The sequence below is a fragment of the Dysidea avara genome, chromosome 10 (assembly GCF_963678975.1).
Source record: "Dysidea avara chromosome 10, odDysAvar1.4, whole genome shotgun sequence".
NCBI classification, from domain to species: domain Eukaryota; kingdom Metazoa; phylum Porifera; class Demospongiae; order Dictyoceratida; family Dysideidae; genus Dysidea; species Dysidea avara.
Genome location: NC_089281.1, coordinates 21,973,804 through 21,985,111, shown reverse-complemented (window position 1 = coordinate 21,985,111; position 11,308 = coordinate 21,973,804). Strand labels below are relative to the sequence as shown.

At 36.2% G+C, this 11,308-nt stretch overlaps 1 long non-coding RNA gene across 1 annotated transcript; it reads left to right on the top strand.

Annotated features, from left to right (window-relative positions):
- Positions 1-6,968: 6,968 nt before the first annotated feature.
- Positions 6,969-7,746, top strand: LOC136237081 (uncharacterized). Its single transcript, XR_010692305.1, has 3 exons — positions 6,969-7,381; positions 7,436-7,473; positions 7,527-7,746. It is a non-coding gene; the product is annotated as an uncharacterized lncRNA (long non-coding RNA).
- The last annotated feature ends 3,562 nt before the right edge of the window (positions 7,747-11,308 follow it).

Below are 11,308 nucleotides of genomic sequence, written 5' to 3'. Positions count from 1 at the left end.
GATTTATCAAATGGTTTTTGTAACAACTAGTGTAATTGTTCAAGATGTGTTTGGTTGCACCACATTGAATTCTTTCAAGGTTTAAGATGTCTTTCATTAGGCGAGGATGCCAAACTTACGTACAGTAGAGTAACTGTGATCTTACCAATGATACATACAGTCTATCCAATGTAGAAGGTGAATGAGTGGGGACAGAAGTACGGCGAATTAGTCTGAGTGTTTTGTATGCACGAGCGGTGATGTGTTTGTAATGTTTATCCCAACATACATATGCCAGCAAGCAAAATGTTGCAACAGTTGACCATACTTGTACTGTATATTAATAGAGAAATTTATACAGTACAAGTATGGTTAACTGTAACATTTTGTTTGCTGGCATATGAAATGTATCATTTGCAAAACTAATAGGGGTGTATATAGCCATGATTTTTCAAGGGGGGTTTCTAACAGCAACACTAAGCTGCAAGCAGTGGGGTCTGGTGGCATAGCGTCCATCCGCTGAGAGACCTTCAATATTGTAATTTTAAAAAACTCAATAGATTGCTATATTTCACGGATGATTAATGTGATAGTGAATCAGTTATATTTGTACAACCCCTGGGAATACTGATAAAAATGGAATGACTTGGAAACAGTTGAAACGTTATTTTGATTGCACACTACAATTAAGTGTATCAAGGATGTACTTGTACAGCCAAGTGTATAATAGCTATAAATACAGGAGGTTTATCAGTCTATTCCCATGACTAAAATACTGCAGACCAGCAGTATATTATAAGGTCATACTCAATTTTGCAATCATCCACATTCAATATCTGGACTTTCCTTCCTCAATGAAAAGCCCTGAAATTCAACACTTCATACCTCATTTCCAACAATAAATTTATTTAAAGTTTCTTCTCACAGTAATAAATCTGTTATTAATCTCTGCTACACAGGCTTGTAGTAGCCTTCTTCGCAGGTCCCTAGTGGGATAGTGGCCAACAATACGCTACACAAATAATTATATGAATGCTGTATTAGAGTATACTTGTCTACTCTAATAGAGTATCTTAATTTTTTTAAGAGGGGTCATTTCCCATCTGTAAATCCTTCCCTGAAGACAAATGTGAGTTTAATGTTACTTGTATGCTACTACTCACTCATTTTTGAGCTGCCAAACTTAGTATGTTAAGTTTCTGCTGAAAACACAGGAATTTAAACTTCAAAGGGGGGTTTCCCAGAGACCTCAACTAGTAAAGTGAATTTTGGGTTACACCTGAGGTAAATTTAGTGAAGTATACTTATTTATGAGTGAGGTTATCTCTCAGCAGAAACTTTAAAAAAAATTGTTTTTCTGTCAAGTTGCAAATCTGCCACGTTTCATAGTCTACTATAGTTGTTCTTCTCCATTTTTAGCTATTAGAGCACCATTTAGTGTCTTCCTGATTGGTATTTAACTACACGTGTACGTGACAGCCAAATTTTCCAGGAACTGCAATATATACACGAGACGGAAAACCATCAGTGAGGTACGTAACAATATAATGTGTCTCATGCATCTACTGATCATGAAGTAGTCCTCTACTGAAACAGTTTGTAATACTTATTATGTATAATTCCTAGAATATAGGTCTACTTTTTACACAATACAAAGTATTTATGTTCAATTTCTAATCAGTGGAGAGCTCAGCTGTATTAGCTCACTCACACCTGAATGTTCCAGAATATATAGCTATTTGTAATAGCCATATAGTGATAGAAAACACTGCTACTGAAAGAAATTGAACTCACAGCTAAAACTGTGTAACTACGGAGATAGAAATACTGGTCAATCCATATAAATTGTAATTTATGACAAAAAGTTTTGTTGGAGCAGTAGGTTTAGTAATATCATAGTTTATAATCACATCAATTGTTTATAATGGTTGAAACAAAAATGGAGGGCTGTAATCCCTTTAGCTCGCCTCCTCTCCATAAAATCCATCCCTGTACATTATATAATCTGCAATTCTGAGCAATTGGAAACTAGTCACCTAGAGATGGCCATGCTGATCATGTATTCATACTGTAGCTGTATGTGATAGTGACAATGCAGCATCTGTTTACTACCTCTACTAGCTATCACCAAAAATACCATCATCCTATTAGTACTGTATGTACAAGATACAGAAACATCCTAGCAACCAATTATTAGAATTGCTTTATAGTGTTTTTCAGGTTACAGGAGTTACATGCTTGGCACTAGCTATATACTTTATTTTCTGAGGTTTCTTTTGTAATGTTTTTTTTATGTTACAACGGTTACAAGGTGCGTATCATCGTAAAGTTGTTAAATGGCAGGTATAGCCTACAGAAGTATGGAGCTTAGCAACCAATCTACATTGTTGCATAATGTCTTTTAGTGTACAACAGCTGCAATGCATTATGATCCACTATCTTCCATTTCTAATATTACATTACGTACAGTTGATTTCAGAGGTATCCTAGCAGCCGTGGCCAGATATCAAATTATTTTACAAGGCTTACTTACAAGGTGTTATAGCTAGTACTTATATAGCCAATTGTATACTAAATTGATGTTCAAAATTTTAGTTTAGTTTAAAGGACATTGTCCTTTAATTTCTGATGTTACAACTAGCTATAGAAGTATCCTAGCCATTAATTAAATTGTTGTGTATTTACACTAATAAGGTACTACTATTATACTTACTTTTCTGATGTTACAACTGGCTAGCAACATAATTACCCTAGCAACTGTTATTAATAACTGGAACCTAATTATATTGTGGTCATTTTATACTTTAATCGTTAATACATCAACAATGCACATCAAACCAATAGCACACACTTTTTAATTGGCTAGGATTTTTTCCCAAATACTTCAGAAAAGCTCTTGTTAATATTTAACCAAAAAAATAGCATGTATTTTAGGAGATCTAGTATTCCAAGTGACTTATGTGCCTTAGCTCATGCCCGACATCAGTTATTTAATGGATTACACTAACCAGGAATGCCAGCTCAATCAATGATCTTATTGTCTAAATATCCAAGCTTGGATTGAACATAGATAGAATACATTGATTTCCATATGTATTTACTCCTCAAAGCAGAACTATTTTTGAGATCTCATTTCATCAACTGATGGTTGCATACATCCTCTTGAGTGCTGCAGGGTTACTAGATGTACTTCGTGAAGCTCATCATTTTTATTTTACTGATTCCTCTCTGAAGGGGGTTAATTCAAACCCCTCTGACTGCATGTATGCATGTATGGCTACCACAGTAGCGGTCTAGTATGACTTCAACTATACTTAGCAAGAGTACAGTAACAATTAACATCTGCTAGTGAATACATGGCAGAGGTCTGGTGATGAATCTGTTTAACAGCTTTAAACTTGAAATAGAAAATATCAGTCGCAACTAACTACGTAATAGTGTGTAGTTATATAGTGTACTGAATGTTCCTCCTAATATTGCACAATTGTTGAAATACTTTTAAAAACATAGTTAATGGTGGGAGCAAACACCACACACACCTTTACTAGCTGAAGGAGAGCATTATCTAGAAAAAAACATTATTATGAGTAACAATGCATGCACAGCAAGTAGCATGCGGTCAGTCCATCACCTACTCGAGAGTGTTACCCATATCCCTCCCACCACTTCACTAGCTAGGTAATACGGCTGTAGAGGTGTAAACACATAGCCTCGAACACACAATTTGTTTCAGCGGCCTATGGGTTGCCTTAGGCAGACAGATTTGTTCCCACACTTGTATAAGTTCACCCGATAGATTACCTCACGATTACCTCACATGGCAGACGTTCAATCGCATATTAAAAATACATTGAATCACATACCCTTGTACTTGTGTGTGTTCAAATATACTAAATGTGTAAACAGTATGTAGGGAATGTTTGACATGCTGCCTTGTATCAGTGTCCAGACCACTACTGCTGGAGAGCAGCCTGTATGGTGCATAACTATTGTATTGTACACATACATATAATGGCAGGTCATATAGCACAGCTCACTACACTATAGTTACTGTTATGCTGTACGTGTGTTCTCTGCTGTGTGTCATTCTCTACCAATGCAGATGGTGTTGGGGTATACAAATACAAAATAGAAGTGATATCTAATCCAAAACAGCCAAGCTGTAAAAAAAGAGTGCGGCCCCAAAAAGCGGCACCAAATTCACCTGAATTGTTGTTATTAAATTTTTTACCATTAACCTACCATCACAGCCAATTCTTGGCCGCCACCTTGGATTTCACGTCTTTTTTCACCATATAGCCTTTTTGGGGCCGCACTCTTTTTTTTACAGCTTGGCTGTTTTGGATTAGACATTTACTTACCTTAGAAAACTAGGCACATAAGTGGAATGTGTTACCGATTTTGGAAAACAAAAGACAACTTCTCCATTACCAAAATGATATTAATATTAAAAACAAAGTGGCAATGCTGTAATTTCCATCAACATAATTGCAGCTATATTTCTTGGCTACCATGATATCTTGTATTTTAGGCACCATCTTTCTATACAGCTTAATAAATTGGTTTAACATAGATATCAGTTCTAGATCTGCAACCCCTTAAGCAAATTATAATGCAATAAGAAACTGTTGCTACTGTATGGACCAGTTATCTAAAATCTCATCTTCAATATAGTAAAGGTAATACTATTTCAAATAACACAACTAAAATTTTTTTAATCATTTTATATGTTATGGTTGTGTAACGCATTACTTGATTTAACAGTGGTGACCTCAAACAATTATAATGCAGAGGCAGATGATACTTTAATAGTACTACTACTGTAAGAACAAATTACTATAGTTTATGCATATGACTATTATACATAAAAGGTTCTACATATGGTACACTGTTCTATAAATGCAATAGCTAGATCTTTTGTTAAGATACGTAAAACTGTTATGATTGTTTGCTTATGGTTTGCAATAGCTGATCAATACTGAGTATATATCACCTTAGTTATGACATTATGTTCTTAATTAAATACCATGCAACCAGAAGCCTATATAGCACCACAAGGCATTTATGATATAATTATTCTGGCAGAACTACATTAGACTAATTGCAGAAGCATAGCATGTTTAACCAAAATTTGAGCATAAGAAAAGGCTGAGCTATATATTGGCAATCCATAAAGTGATTAATTCAACTAGCATGCACACAGTAAAAACAAAGTAGTGAACGTCACTACTTTATGTAGTGACCTTCACTACATTTTAATTCACTACATTGTAGTGAAATCATAATGTAGTGATGGTCACTACAAAAAGTAGTGGCCTTCACTACATTATAAATTTTTACTATACATCAATATAACAGCATGTTAAGAACACTGTTACTGTCAAGAACACTGTTACTGTCAGTAACATTTAACATTGGTATATAAAGGACAGTTTCTGAGGTATCATAACAGACTATAAACCAAAATTGCAGGTTGATAGACTTCTTTAAATAAAATGTTATAAACCTCTGAAAAATGACAACCTCTTTATTACAGTATGTTCACAAAGTGTCCACTAGAAGTATCATCTGCATATTTCACCACAACTATGTAAATTTGCTGTGTATTCACAGTAGTATAGGCTAAATGTAGCAAAACCAAACAAAATATCCGATTGTACATATGTGAGTGTGGGTGTGTGTGTGCATGTGTGTGTGTGATAACACTGGAAAACAGCAGTCATGTATTGTAGCCTCAGATTTTCTATTGGTAGGAACTATACAGTACATTTGATAAATTTCTAATTTGAAGATTAAGATTCCCACCCGAAGCCATTTATTGATGTGAAAAGGATGTTTATAAGAAGATACTATGAGTTTGCACATGAAAGATCACGACAACCTTTAGAAATTTGCAGGGGATATGGTATGGGATGCTGCTGTCAATGCTAGGATTTACTTAACAAAGGACTTTCATTCATTGATTAGGTTCAATATGCACTTCTGCAGGAACGTCAATGAAGTCTTTGCAGACATTCTACTAGGCTGTAGTAAGCCAAGTAAAGAAGTTTTGACTACTTTTCTGGACATGGGGAAACTAGGCAAATCTGATGTCAAACTGTACTCATAAATTTTAGTATGTAAATGCTATAAATACATGCATTTATGAAACCACTAAACTTTCACATTCATGTAATCAAAATGGTAAATGTAAAATATTATATAACATCAACTATGCGTACTGTTAAGTTTAACAATGGAATATATGTATACGTATAATGTACATACGTAACAAAAACACATCTTTGACCAGCTTCTGCTTTTCTTTTCATCTTTCATCCAGCAGCGAACAGAACGAGCCTGTAAATGAAAAACAATATATCATGCACCCATCCCTTAGGATGGGTGCAATATATCTGTAAATGTAAATGAAAAACAATATATCATGCACCCATCCCTTAGGATGGGTGGGTGCATGATATATTGTAAATGAAAAACAATATATCATGCACCCATCCCTTAGGATGGGTGCAATGAATATATGTATACGTATAATGTACATACGTAACAAAAACACATCTTTGACCAGCTTCTGCTTTTCTTTTCATCTTTCATCCAGCAGCGGGCAGAACAAGCCTGTAAATGAAAAACAATATATCATGTACATGTATCTGGAAACATAGACATTTTGTGAAATGTGCCTTGTTCTGTATTTATTAGGGATGAAAAAATTACTTGCTAAGGAAATTCACTCAGACAGTAAAGGTGTGTGCTTTCTAGAATCCACTCAAACTAGCTCATTATGTCACATGACCATACAAATTCCCTTCTAGCCTGAGTATTCCTAGGGTTTGCAGGTCGAGACATGGTCGGGGTTTACATTGTCAGTACTTACGTATACCCGGTAGGTGGGGAACTATAATTTTCAGTGATGCAAATCCCCACCTTGGCCAGGCAATAAAAATGTAAAGCTTCTCTAATTGCAAATCCTGATTTTGACTTGAAAGGCAAGCCATGCAAATGGTAACCCAGAACCTTTGCATTATGCAATGTTTCAGAGTCTAACTGTTATGCTTTAATTTATAATACAAATACTGTATTGCCTTGAGTTATGCACCTATCAGTGTAATCCCCGACTACCACTGATACGGGGTGAGGTGGGGGCAAACAGGCTGTGTGAAATAGTTCACTTGTGAAGGTGGGTTGATATTTCTCTCACCCCGTAAAACAGGTAAATGCTTTAGCTTATTACATTGGAGATTGTTCAAGTTACGATCTTTGTTTCTTGATATAGCGAATACTGCAAGACTAGCAAATGAAACAATTTGCTACCACTATACTGTGGTTACTAAAAGGAACTGATCTAACATATCAGATGGTTATACCATGCACCCATCCCTTAGGCACGGTTGTGCAATAGTTGGTAAGTGCATATATGTTTATCTCATATTACATATCAACAATTATTTTATCACAGCATAAATCATGTACATCTCCTCTATTGTAGCTATGCTGGTAAGATTTATTTAGTTACCATAGTTTGTATTATATATTGTTATATCTTGCAGTTCAATGAGAAAACTTGCAATATACACTGCACGGTATCTGATGCATCTTTGCTGCTGCAGAATCTTCTCACAAGAAATTTCTGGACTAACATGTATGCACCTATAGAAAAAAACTGACATTTTGTATACATGTATTTTTACTTGTATGCAGTATTATTTTTAATGGAATTCTATGGTGCATGAATGCATATATATACTGGATGCAAATGCGATGTAGTGAAATCACTGCAAATAAGTAGTGACGTTCACTGTAAAACAGTAGTGAAGTTCACTACTAATGGCACTGCAAGTAGTGACGTTCACTACAGTTGGTAGTGACGTTCACTACATTTTTGTAGTGACGTTCACTACAATTAGTAGTGACGTTCACTACATTTTTGTAGTGACGTTCACTACAAAAAAGTAGTGAACGTCACTACACAAAAATAGTGAGAGGTTTCACTACTAATTAGTAGTGACGTTCACTACTTTGTTTTTACTGTGCAGTCACATTATATATGCAGAGAAAATCAAGATACACGGTATATATGTGTCGTGCGGCCCAAGAAGCCGGCGCGCAACGCGATTTTCGCACCTCCGTAGCTCTGTGCTGCCTTATCGAAACAAGACAATTTTTGCTGTGGATACGCCCGCCAACTTCAGTACTCTACATACCAAATTTGAGCGAAATCGCTTCAACCGTTCCCGAGATGTGCGACTTCAAAAAGTGGCTTAGTTTCTTCGTTTTTTTCTTCTTTTTCTTCATCTTTTCGTAACCTTACAAAATCTGCCATAAAACTCGAACTCCATATCCGATTGCCTTGAAATTTAGCACACAGAAGAGGGTATAAAGGCGCATCTTAGTACCAAGTTTGGCTGGAATACGATAAACAGGCAAAGAGGTATTAGTGATTATTCATGAAAAATAACACCAATATGTTGTCACGCCTACAGGGTAAACCGCGTATGGGAAGAAGCTGAAATCGGTGGGTGAATAGGTTAACTATTGAACCTCAAACCTTTTGTGGTTTGAAAGAAATCGAGCTAAAAACCACGAAGATACAACGAAAAACCCAACAGTGTGAAACGATTACGCAATCGCGAGATTAACTAATAAAAAACGACTACTTGCCACGCCTACCGGATAAACCGCTTGGGGTAATACTTTGAAAATCGCTGTACAGATGGAGTAATCATCTTAGAAAGGCTCTTCAATGGTGTAGAAGAATCAGACTTAAAACCACAGAGTTATAACACGAAATCCAACTTGGTGTAGCAAGTGCGAGATCGAGATACTCTAATAGAGCAGTCATCCTAATAGAGCAGCCCCCTTAAGAGAATTCAAGAGATCAGCTAGAAACAAGTAACCCATATAGAGATTAACTACAAGCAAATCACCCTGTAGAGAGATCAGCTACAAATAATTCACCCTGTAGAGAGATCAGCTATAAGAAGTTACCTTGTAGAGAGTTCAGCTACGAAAATATCACCCTGTAGAGAGTTCAGCACCTTGTAGAGAGTTCAGCTACAAAGAAACCACCATGTAGAGAGTTCAGCTGCAAACAAATCACCCTGTAGAGAATTCAGCTACAAACAAATCGCTCTGTAGAGAGATCAGCTAGAAGAAGTTACTTTGTAGAGAGTTCAGCTACAAAGAAACCATCATGTAGAGAATTCAGCTACAAACAAATCACCTGTAGAGAGTTTAGCTACAAACAGATCTCCCTGTAGAGAGATCAGCTAGAAGAAGTTACCTTGTGGAGAGTTCAGCTACAAACAAATCACCCAGTAGAGAGATCAGCTAGAAGAAGTCACCTTGTAGAGAGTTCAGTTACAAAGAAACCACCATGTAGAGAGTTCAGCTGCAAACAAATCACCCTGTAGATGGTTCAGCTGGAAACAAGTCATTCTGTAGAGAGATCAGCTAGAAGGATTAATATATGTATTATATATATAATATGTACATTACTGATAAAATCAGAAATATTTAAAGTATTTAACATCTGTTTCATCTTTTCTTCTTCCTGTGGTATATAAAGAAAAAAAAGATAGGTTAAAAAGTCCCCAAAGCCGGCCATAGGCCGGCTTTGGGGTACACATTTCACCATTCCAGTTCACCAGCCTGGTATGGTGATTGTATACAGCTCTTAATTGTTAGAGCCTCTAAAGAAAGATATGCACTTTCTGAACTCATCAAGTGACACTTGTGAAACCTAAATTGTTCAACTAGTATAATACAACGTTACATAATGTTTCATAACAATACTGTAGAAACCTTCAGTCAACATTTATTACCTACTGACAACATGTTAGCACCCATGGTGCAGTATTTGTTATGTATGTACAAAGATATAGTTGCAGTGTGGATAGTTCTATAGCTACTATAAAGTCAGTATTGGCTTCCACATACTCACCAGGATAAAACATATTTTATTTTATGGTGTAGTCCCTTTATTCTGGACACAATGTGACTATGCTGAAGTCAGGGGTCTGTATTGATGAATATTAACTAAACTGAGACCACGGACAAGTATCCTGATGATAAAGGTGTCTACGATCCAAGGTGTCCTTTATGCAGTATTCCACTGAATACTGAAATAAAAACGACTTGGAGGATGCGCTTGGTGGTACTGTCGTATAGTCCATCTACAAACTAGAATATCACTTACTTGGTGAATAGAGAAAACTTCTGTTACCACAATACCGACTTAAACATAAATTATCCTACAACTTTCCTACTACCATGTAGGAGAGGGCAGGGGACAAATTGGAGGAAAAAAATTAAACTCTCTACTATGTCATGTATGGAGCTCAGCACCACTTCCCTCTCATAGTGCATAACCATGCATATAGGAGAGGGTAGGGTAATTTACACTATGCAGTTACTACTAAAGAATCAACTCCCTACTACATCATGTACGTAGGAGGCTCTACACCAAGCTTCCTCAATTGCCTTATAACTATACCCCATGCAGAGCAATATGCACTGACCACTGCAGAGACCTCCTACGAAATTATGGAAGAAGCTCTACACTATGAGACTTTATATCATTTAGTATAGAGATTGTCACCATAAACTCTCTACTTCACCATGTAGAGCTCTGCACTGTCTGCAGGGGCGTACGCAGGAATTTTGAAAAAGGGTTTCCATTACAGCTAAGTGACTGTTATATTAGAGTAGTTTATATTACCTGACTGCTCTATTAGAGTATCTCGATCTTTTCACCTAAATCATAATTCCGAACAATGCTATAAGTGTTGCTATCATGTTAGAAACTATTATTTAACTAAGATAAAAGTTTAAAATGTGTCCTGTTCCATGATAGATTCCAAATTCTGGAAACCTGAAGCTTCAATTTCTTAACGTTTCAAGTAGTGTGTAAAATCCAAAGGGGTTTCCTGAAACCCCTGGAAACCCCCCCTCGGTACGCCCCTGCTGAATCTGACCTCTACAGCATCTCAGTGCGTGACAGGGTGGGAATCTTGTTGTACTTTCCTCCAGGGATAAGCAAAAACAATTCAACCACCCATCCTTGCAATGCTGTAACTTTATGAGGTTTCCTATTATCACTAGTTTGAGATATTATCTGCACACTACTATATAGAGAGGATGAAAAATTATAACAACCATTCTAGTGACACCCAAGCTCACATAAAAACTTGTGTGTGTAGATTACAACATATACAATAATATACTTAACACAGTAAAAGGTACTATATTATGTTCACTCATATAAAACATGCATCATCAACATGAATATAATTTATGGCTTACTGTGTACAATATCTACCCATGTAACAAA